The sequence below is a fragment of the Frankliniella occidentalis genome, unplaced genomic scaffold (genome assembly GCF_000697945.3).
Source record: "Frankliniella occidentalis isolate FOCC.00 unplaced genomic scaffold, Focc_3.1 Scaffold1, whole genome shotgun sequence".
In the NCBI taxonomy this organism is placed as follows: domain Eukaryota; kingdom Metazoa; phylum Arthropoda; class Insecta; order Thysanoptera; family Thripidae; genus Frankliniella; species Frankliniella occidentalis.
Window position 1 is genome coordinate 1,711,890 of NW_026267131.1, and position 7,991 is coordinate 1,719,880.

A 7,991-nucleotide genomic window follows, 5' to 3' on the forward strand; every position below is an offset into this window, starting at 1 on the left:
CCCCGCCCCTCGGGGTCGGCACACCACCACGACGATCCTCTATTCCCAGACCAGTGGGGATTGCGCCCCGACCATAAGCTCCTTCCTCTCCCTACAGGTGAACAGGCCATACCAGTCACCTCAACGACCTCCGCGAAGAGACACGACCACCTCAAGCACTCCGTTCGGTGCCGCCCGCCCCCTTCCTCTCCCTCCTCTCCTCGGAAAACAATCATCCAAAGTACCCGGCTCGACCCTTGGCACTTGGACATTAAGCACCTCGGCGACCTGATGCTCGTTCGAGTGACCCCACGCCCGGCGGCCTCAAAGGCCCTCAAGCACCCCCGGGTCGCAGTCATGCAGTCTCAGCAGCCCTTAAAGCACAAGGACTGGCGAACGGGGCATGGGGATGCGCAAGGAGGAGAGGGAGAGGATGGAAAGGGAGGAGGAGGAGGAGGGAGGGAGGAATATAGGCGGGAGCGCCAGCGCCTGCGGCTCAGGCCGTGCGGTCCCGTCGCACCGGGAAGCGCAGCGGGTCTGTCTACGCTGCAGGGGCTCCTTCCGGAGAGCAGGGCGCCTGCAGGCAGCCCAGGCAGTCCCGTCGCACCGGAGAGCGCAGCGGGTCTGCCTACGCTGCAGGGGCTCCTCCTGGACGGCAAGGCGCCTGCAGCCTGGGCAGTCCTGTCGCACCGGGGAGCGCTGCGGGTCTGCCTACGCTGCAGGGGCTCCTCCTGAGCAGCAGGGCGCCTGCTGGCCAGGCAGTCCCGTCGCACCGGGGAGCGCAGCGGGTCTGCCTACGCTGCAGGGGTTCCTCCTTGAGCAGCAGGGCCTGCAGCAGCAGTCCCGTCGCACCGTAGAGCGCTGCGGGTCTGCCTACGCTGCAGGGGCTCCTCCTGCGCAGCAGGGCAGGGCGCCTGCTGGCCAGGCAGTCCCGTCGCACCGGAGAGCGCAGCGGGTCAGGCTGCAGGGGCTCCTCCTGCGCAGCAGGGCGCCTGCTGGCCAGGCAGTCCCGTCGCACCGGGGAGCGCAGCGGGTCTGCCTACGCTGCAGGGGCTCCTCCCGGGCAGTGGCAGTCATGACGGCGGCCCGACGGCGCGTGGAATTGAAACATGTGCGCCCCGGGAGTGCCGGCTGGACGGACACGGAGTGCGAGCGGCGGGAGGAGCGGTGTCCGGTGAAAAAAAAAAGAGGGGAAATAAAAAGAAAATTGCGGATAGGGGGAAGAGAAGTTTCACAAAAGGGGGCCACATGGAGGGCAGGATGAACACCCGCTGCTTTGGTGGGCGGGTCGGCTCGACGAGAGTGGAGACCGCCTCTCCGTCCACAGCAAACATTTAACTGGAAAGTTCCTGGTTTCGTCTGAAAAAGCTTCTGTTGAGTCAGATAGACGCACGTAATTTCGCAATTTTACCATTTTGAACGGCACAAAGATTTCTTTCCCTGACTTTTCCATGACTCACATGGTATTGAATTTCTCCCAGACTTTCACATTCCTTTGGGTTTCCCATGACTTGTAACAATCGTCACGACATTCTAGACGAAATTTGAAGAATTTCTGACTTCCCACAACTACAGGGCTCGTCTAGATCTTAATTAAAAGGCAACACCTCATATTTGTGCGCCCCCAGGTATAAACGCCCAACAGGTTCGATTTAAAAACCTGAAAGTTCTCGACATGCGCATGCGCAGGACGAATCAGGAACTTTACGTAAAACTGTTTGCTGTGTCTGTACCGGGGGCGCGCTGTTTACCTCTTTTGCGCACAACACACAGAAGCAGACGCTGCGCCACAGCCGGTGTGCGCTTACAGAAGCACAGAGTAGAGCAAGTAGTAGACTCGGAACAAAAAGTGCGCGAAAGAAAAGGCTGCAAGCTGCAACAACAGGGAGGGCAGGTCAGTCATGAAACTGAATAGACTGAAGAGTAGATGAAGACTTCGATTTTCCAACAAGACTCCGCCATCCTCGCTACTGCCTCTGAGTGTCTACAAAAGAGAGAGGGGCAGGGGGAGGTGGGAGGTGGGGGTGGATGTGCTGGGAAGCACTATTCAAGTGAGAGAGTGAGAGAGAGAGTGAGAGAGAGAGAGAGAGAGAGCGCTGGGGTCATTATCCGAGGGGCCAGACACTAGCTAGCTGCCGCCCGCAACGCCCCGCAAGGCTCAGCCACTCCAAAGCCCTCCTCAGTAGCAGCAGTGCCTGTGTTCGGCTGGATGAGAGACGCAGCCGGCCCGGGCTCTCTCCCTCCAACCCACTCAAATCCGCGCACTTATTCACGCTCGCTTTTCGCCCTTTCGCACGCACACGTGACAGAACCGCTTGCTCCGCAAAAGGCTTTTATGGCGCACTTTGCGAGTGGTTTAAAATGTATATGTACACACACACACACACACACACACATCATACCACCTTTCCGAAAAACTCCCCACACGTGCGCAAGGAAACAAAACAAAACTTCAATGCCCAAAATTCAAACAAACTCTCATTACTTAAATGAAGGCTCGAAACGAGATCAAACTTTCGTCCTCTTTCCCGCGCTCTCCTGGTTGGTCAGATTTTAAATAAAAAGACTCATAAAAAGTATACAGTCGACGTTATTCGCTTTTTATTATTGAGAAGCATGTGACTTCTGGCCTGGAGAGTGGAGAGGCTGTTCTGTTCGGTTTTGTGATAAAACAAGGCTATTTGCTCAGCAGTAACGTGTGCTCCGTACGACTGCTCGCCCTCTTTTTCTGTCTCTCCGATCCCATTCTCAGTCTCAGTCGAGCCCGCTCCCCGCCTACTCCCCCTTCCTTCCCTTACACGCACGCACGCATGCCCGTTCGCTCCCTCTCTCTCCCCAGGCGAGCGGATCTACTCCAAGTTGATTTGATTTCATTTCATTCCCAGGAGCTGCCAGCCCCTTCTCGGTGAGGTTGCATTCGGAACCGTCTCCTGTCCCCGTCGCTCCCGCACGGACAGACCAACGTGTACAAGTGAGACAGACTTACAGACGTTCGACTCCCAAAACCACGTGATGAATGATGTGGCTGAGGGGGTGCGGCGTGGCGGGGTGGGGGCGCGGCGGGGCGGGCGGCGGGGAGGGATTTAAGCAGAGCCAGCCAGAACCACACCATTTGAGCCCAGTATCAGGACGAGAGTGGCGCTGCAGCGTCCGACGAGCTTCCCCCGCCCCGTTCTCCTCTTTCTCCTCCCCACCCTGATGCTAGCTCCTTTCCCACACAATAAGAGCTGTCCCCGCCACATACCTCATTGTGCTTCTCTGTGTACTCGGAAAAATAAATCTTTGTCAAAGATGAAACAGAGGACTGGTCAACTATGAATCATCTGTAGCAGACTAAACTCAAAAATCTTAGAAGTGTATTTTTAGCCGTGCACCGGACGGCCAGCATGGCGTCTCCTAAGCAGATGCATCCTGTCAAGGACTCCGTTAGCGCACGCACTGGGAGGAGGGGGTGGGGGGCACTAACGACTGCGTCGCCCTTTGCGCACACTAAAAATGCAGTGGGATTAATTGTTGCAAACATTACACATGACATGACTCATGGCTTCTAAGAAAAGACTTTCGGCTACAGCGATAAATAATAAACGTTAACTTAGCAAACACAAAAGAATGTTTTCCACCTCAACCTAAAGGAGTCGCTCCGGCCCGCTCCCACCCATACCCACCCCCCTTTATCTCCTTTTCTTTGCCAATCTACCAGCATAATATTTGACTCCCCATGTCACAAGGCGGCATTCCCCGGCAGAGTTTGAACAGGACGGATCGACCAGCTATTTGTTTACACTCTCCCCCGTTACTTCCCCCCGGCCAGTCTGACTTTTATTAGAGAACTGGCAGCATTTCAAACGAATCCCCTCCCCTGCCGACTTTTTTCTTCTTCCTTTCCCCCTCCTTCTTGTCCTCTCTTTTCGTCGTGTCTCTTCCCTTCACAGCGCCACGGCCCATCGGGAGGAGGCGCGTGGCGGCGCGTGGCGGCGCGGTGTTCAAGGAAAACAAGAAAAAACAGCGCATTAAAAGAGCTACATTTTACATGTTTCTCCCGAGGGGGCAGAGGAGTGGAAGTGGGGTAACTGAGGCCAAGATGATGATGACTAGCGCATGCGTATGAGAGAGAGAGAAAGAGAGAGGGAATGTGTTCTGTGAGTGTGTCATCCACCCTCATCAGGAGGGCATACGTCCTACACTCTAATCAAGACATCCCTCGCACGAGGCATATATAAATTCAGAGCATGAAAGAAGAAATAAATAATTTATGAATTACTTCTGTTCAGTATTTGTAAGGTTCTAGGTAAGGTATCATCTGCTCAAAAAAGGCTGCTGGGGGGAAATTCGACTATCGCCCCACTGAAACAAACGGAATAGTAATAAACTGACAACACTATTATAACTGATAAATAACTCTCCATCAACTCCCAAATTTGCTGTGCTGCCGTAACAGGTAGAAAACAGGTAGTAGAAATGGACAGCCTGCTGCAGGTCTGAACGAGTATCGGAACCCGGCGGCCCGTGAAGTTTGTGCCTGCTTGAAATATGACCTCGAGCAGAGACAGACGGACGGACAGACGTTACGCTAGATAGCCAGCCAATGCCTGGCCGACGCCCCCAAACGCCCACAAACTGAATGTGACAGCCGAACTGCGCCGCTGCTGCTGCTCGACCCTGGAGGCACCACGGCAGTAAAATGACACACTTAGAGGCACCACGGCACGGGAAGGAGGCCATTTTTCGAATTTGCCCCCCCCCCCCTCTCCTCCTACTCCCCCTGCCACCTCTTACTTCACGGGGCAGCGGAGCGCTCCAGGGTCAACGCGACAAAAAAGCAGGCGATTTCGAGCTAATTTGTAGTAACTGAACCGAACACATTTAAGCACGGTACACATACATGAGAGCACACATGTAAAAACGTGTATCTAAATCACAAATGCGTGTGGCATATTTCATTTTGAGCATAATGACCGCACTTTATAAAACTATACCAGTCTTGTTCGAGGAGACAACCACTCAAGCCCTAGTGCACTGCACATATCTCGGTTTAAAAGATGTGAAGCATGACTATGTGTAAACTGTAGCCGCCGAACTGGAGTTATAAACTACGAACTGAATCATTTAATTTACGGAAATATTGATAACGATTTACTTTTGGTGTTTCACAATTATCTGGAAACCGAATTTTATCATATTGTATGCCGAAATGTCTGCACCCATGCATTAATGCTCGAGTTAATGCCTTTTTCTTTTCTTTTAAACGGATAACATGCCAAGAATACTGATAAATCAGTCAGTTTTGAGAGTGATCTCCGCGATCATTTTCACGGTATTCCGGACGGTGTACTGTATACACACGAGTTCCAGCGTGGCTTTATCACGGTAAAAACAAAACAAACTTTGTCACCGTGATCCTACTCTGCTCGATTGGCTTTAGTCGCTATCGAAATCCGATACAAGAAAGTGGTCGATACGATAAAAAGTTGGTTGTCACAATAAGACACTTGACACTTATTGTATAAAAACAACAATCTACAACCCCTTGCTGTCATCGTCCAATTATCTAATTGTCGCAACAAACTTCTGCTTTTCAAATCGGGTTATCGATTTCACCATTTCGATTCAATCCTGTCGAACAGAGTTTGATCAATCAAAACAAAGATTTTCGTTTTTTTCGTGCACCCACGACCTTGCACATAGGTAAAGCCAACAACTCTTAGTATATTTAGTAATGAAGTACGTAGTTTTCTCTAGTGCAATTTTACAAGTAAAGTTCAGAACACTTCATTCACGATTTGACAACAATTTAAACGAAAGTTGACCGCCCAATATGTTCTGGCGTGTGAAACTCGAACTATTGAAGCCACTCACTAAGCCTGCACTCGTCACATCACTTCACGCACTACACGCGGGTCACTCTCACTACTAGTCACTCGCTTCGCGACGCGCGCTTCCAGAGGGACTCTCGCGGCGGGCGCAGCGCGTTACACAGCGTTACACGCGAGGGGCCCCGGGCCTGCCAGGCGTGTTACTTAGACTGCGGCCGCCGTCGGGGCCCCTCGCCCAGGCCGGCCGGCCGCGACTCGCCCCGCCGCACCCCGCCCCGCCCCGCCACACCACGCGCCACGTGCGGCAGTCTCATGCCCCATGCGGGGTCCCTATGCGCTTTGAGAGTAGGGGGAGGAGGGAGGAGGGGACGCCGGGCTCAACAGACCACACGCACACGCACACACACATGCACACGCACACACACAGATGCTGACGGACGACGCCCTCGCCGCCGGGAGGAGGAGGAGGGGAGCGTACGGCATACATACACAGTGCGCGCACACATTACAGTAGCCTGGACCCCCCCTCGTCTGCTCCTCACACTTCTCTCCTCCGCCGCCGCCCTCTTCTAAAGGAAGCAGCCACACTCTTGTCACTTTGCCTGCATAGCATAGCGACGCCGCCGGCGGAAGAAAGGACTTTAGGAGGAATACTATTGTAGGAAAGGGTGCAGTTGCAGCAGCCCTATACCGTAAAGGTACGAGAGACGGCACAGAGGAGATGCATGTAGTCATCGTTAAAAACGACATCGTACTCATAATCTACAGTTTTAGACTGTAATTTAGTGTCACCAACCTATAATTTACAAAAAGATAATTTTAGTTTTAAAGTATGTCGTAAAACTGACAGTTTCAAACTGTTCAATTGTAGATTTTATTTTACATCGTGTAAGGGTAGGAAAGGTTCAGAGATCGAAGGAAGGCTTAACCTTTCCCCTTCCTCTCCTCTACGTCCCTCTGCCCCCCGTCCTAAAGGGACCATAACGACACGAATCGAAACAAATGACTGTCCCAATCAGGGCAGACGTTTAGGGCGTGGCGCGGAGGGGCGGGGCCCGGGCGGCAGGCAGGACGCAGGACGAGGCGAAGGAGCAGGCGCAGGGCACAAGGGCACAGCCACGCCCGCGTCGTTAGCGTCACTCGCGGATTTACTTTTTATTATTTTCACAGATTTTGCTCAGCGCCCCCTAAAGTGTTTGGTGCGTTCCTCCTTAATTCCAGATCAGGGCGGCGGCACGCGCGCCTCAAAGGGAGTGGGCTGATTAACAATCGACGGCTCTGGCGGGCCTGCCTGGCGCGCCGCCAAACCACCCAACAAATAAAGCCGTTCCAAAAGGCTTCCGAATCGCACAGCACGACGACCACCGACCGTTTGTTTTGCTTCATATTTTATTTCTTCCCCAAAGACGCAACACGGCAAGCGAAGCGAGCGGCCCCGACGGGCGGCGCCTCGCAGCCCTGCAGCCGCGCCACTGCAGGCGCCGTGCGATTTGATGAGTTGTGCGTGGGAGTGGCGGGGCGCGGTGGGGCGCGGCGGGGCGCGGCGGGGCGTGGCGGGGCGGGGTGGCGGCTGTGTACCTGTCGCGTCTTTTCTATTTCCGGCCGCTAGGCTTGACGGCGCGCTGGCATGGCGCCGACGCGGTCGGTACAATGGCGAGCATGAGTTTACTCAACGACAGTCCTCTTCCTCCCAAAAGTGCAACAACTTTTCACTAGAAATCATCCTGGAGCGAAATTTTCTCGCTATCCTAAAATCGATGTTTGATTTTCTGGCTCTGGCTCGACTAGAGCCGATTAGAGCGGTGATTTGAAGAAATCCCACTCTATCTGAGTGATGATTAGGAAACCTTGCTGTTTATGAGTTAGGAGTCTTCAATGTTAATTTGAGTGAGATTTAAGAGTCTGACTAAATAACAGCGCGGTTTTATATTATCACTTAAATGGAACAAGAAGAAAAATCTCGCTCTCTTCAGGTGAGATATCTAGACTCTTCTATATTTGCGATGTTCGTAGCAGACGATGCATTTAAAACATTTGACACAAAAACCAACAACGCAGATGACATGTTTCGAGCATTATCCATAAGTAAAGACGAACTACCTCTGCACTTGGCGCTCTATTTCTTCGACAGAATTTTTGCTACTACGGTGCACGATGATGCGCCTCGCGATGCAGACGTAGGATAAGGCGGCTGGACAG

The 7,991-nt window shown here is 53.1% G+C and overlaps 1 protein-coding gene across 8 annotated transcripts in view; it reads right to left on the reverse strand.

The window, feature by feature from the left end:
* The window catches only part of LOC113213473 (liprin-beta-1), a 76,873-nt gene that overhangs the window by 40,355 nt on the left and 28,527 nt on the right, over window positions 1–7,991 (reverse strand). For 5 of the 8 annotated variants that reach the window (XM_052266004.1, XM_052265904.1, XM_052265974.1 and 2 more), the window contains exon 1: window positions 5,836–5,999. The exons of 1 other annotated variant lie outside the window; for it this stretch is intronic. The gene's annotated coding sequence lies outside the window, so the exon portion shown is untranslated. Of the gene's footprint in view, window positions 1–5,835; window positions 6,001–7,991 lie in introns of those variants that run through there. 2 more of the 8 variants (XM_052266040.1, XM_052266109.1) reach the window with 2 other exon arrangements.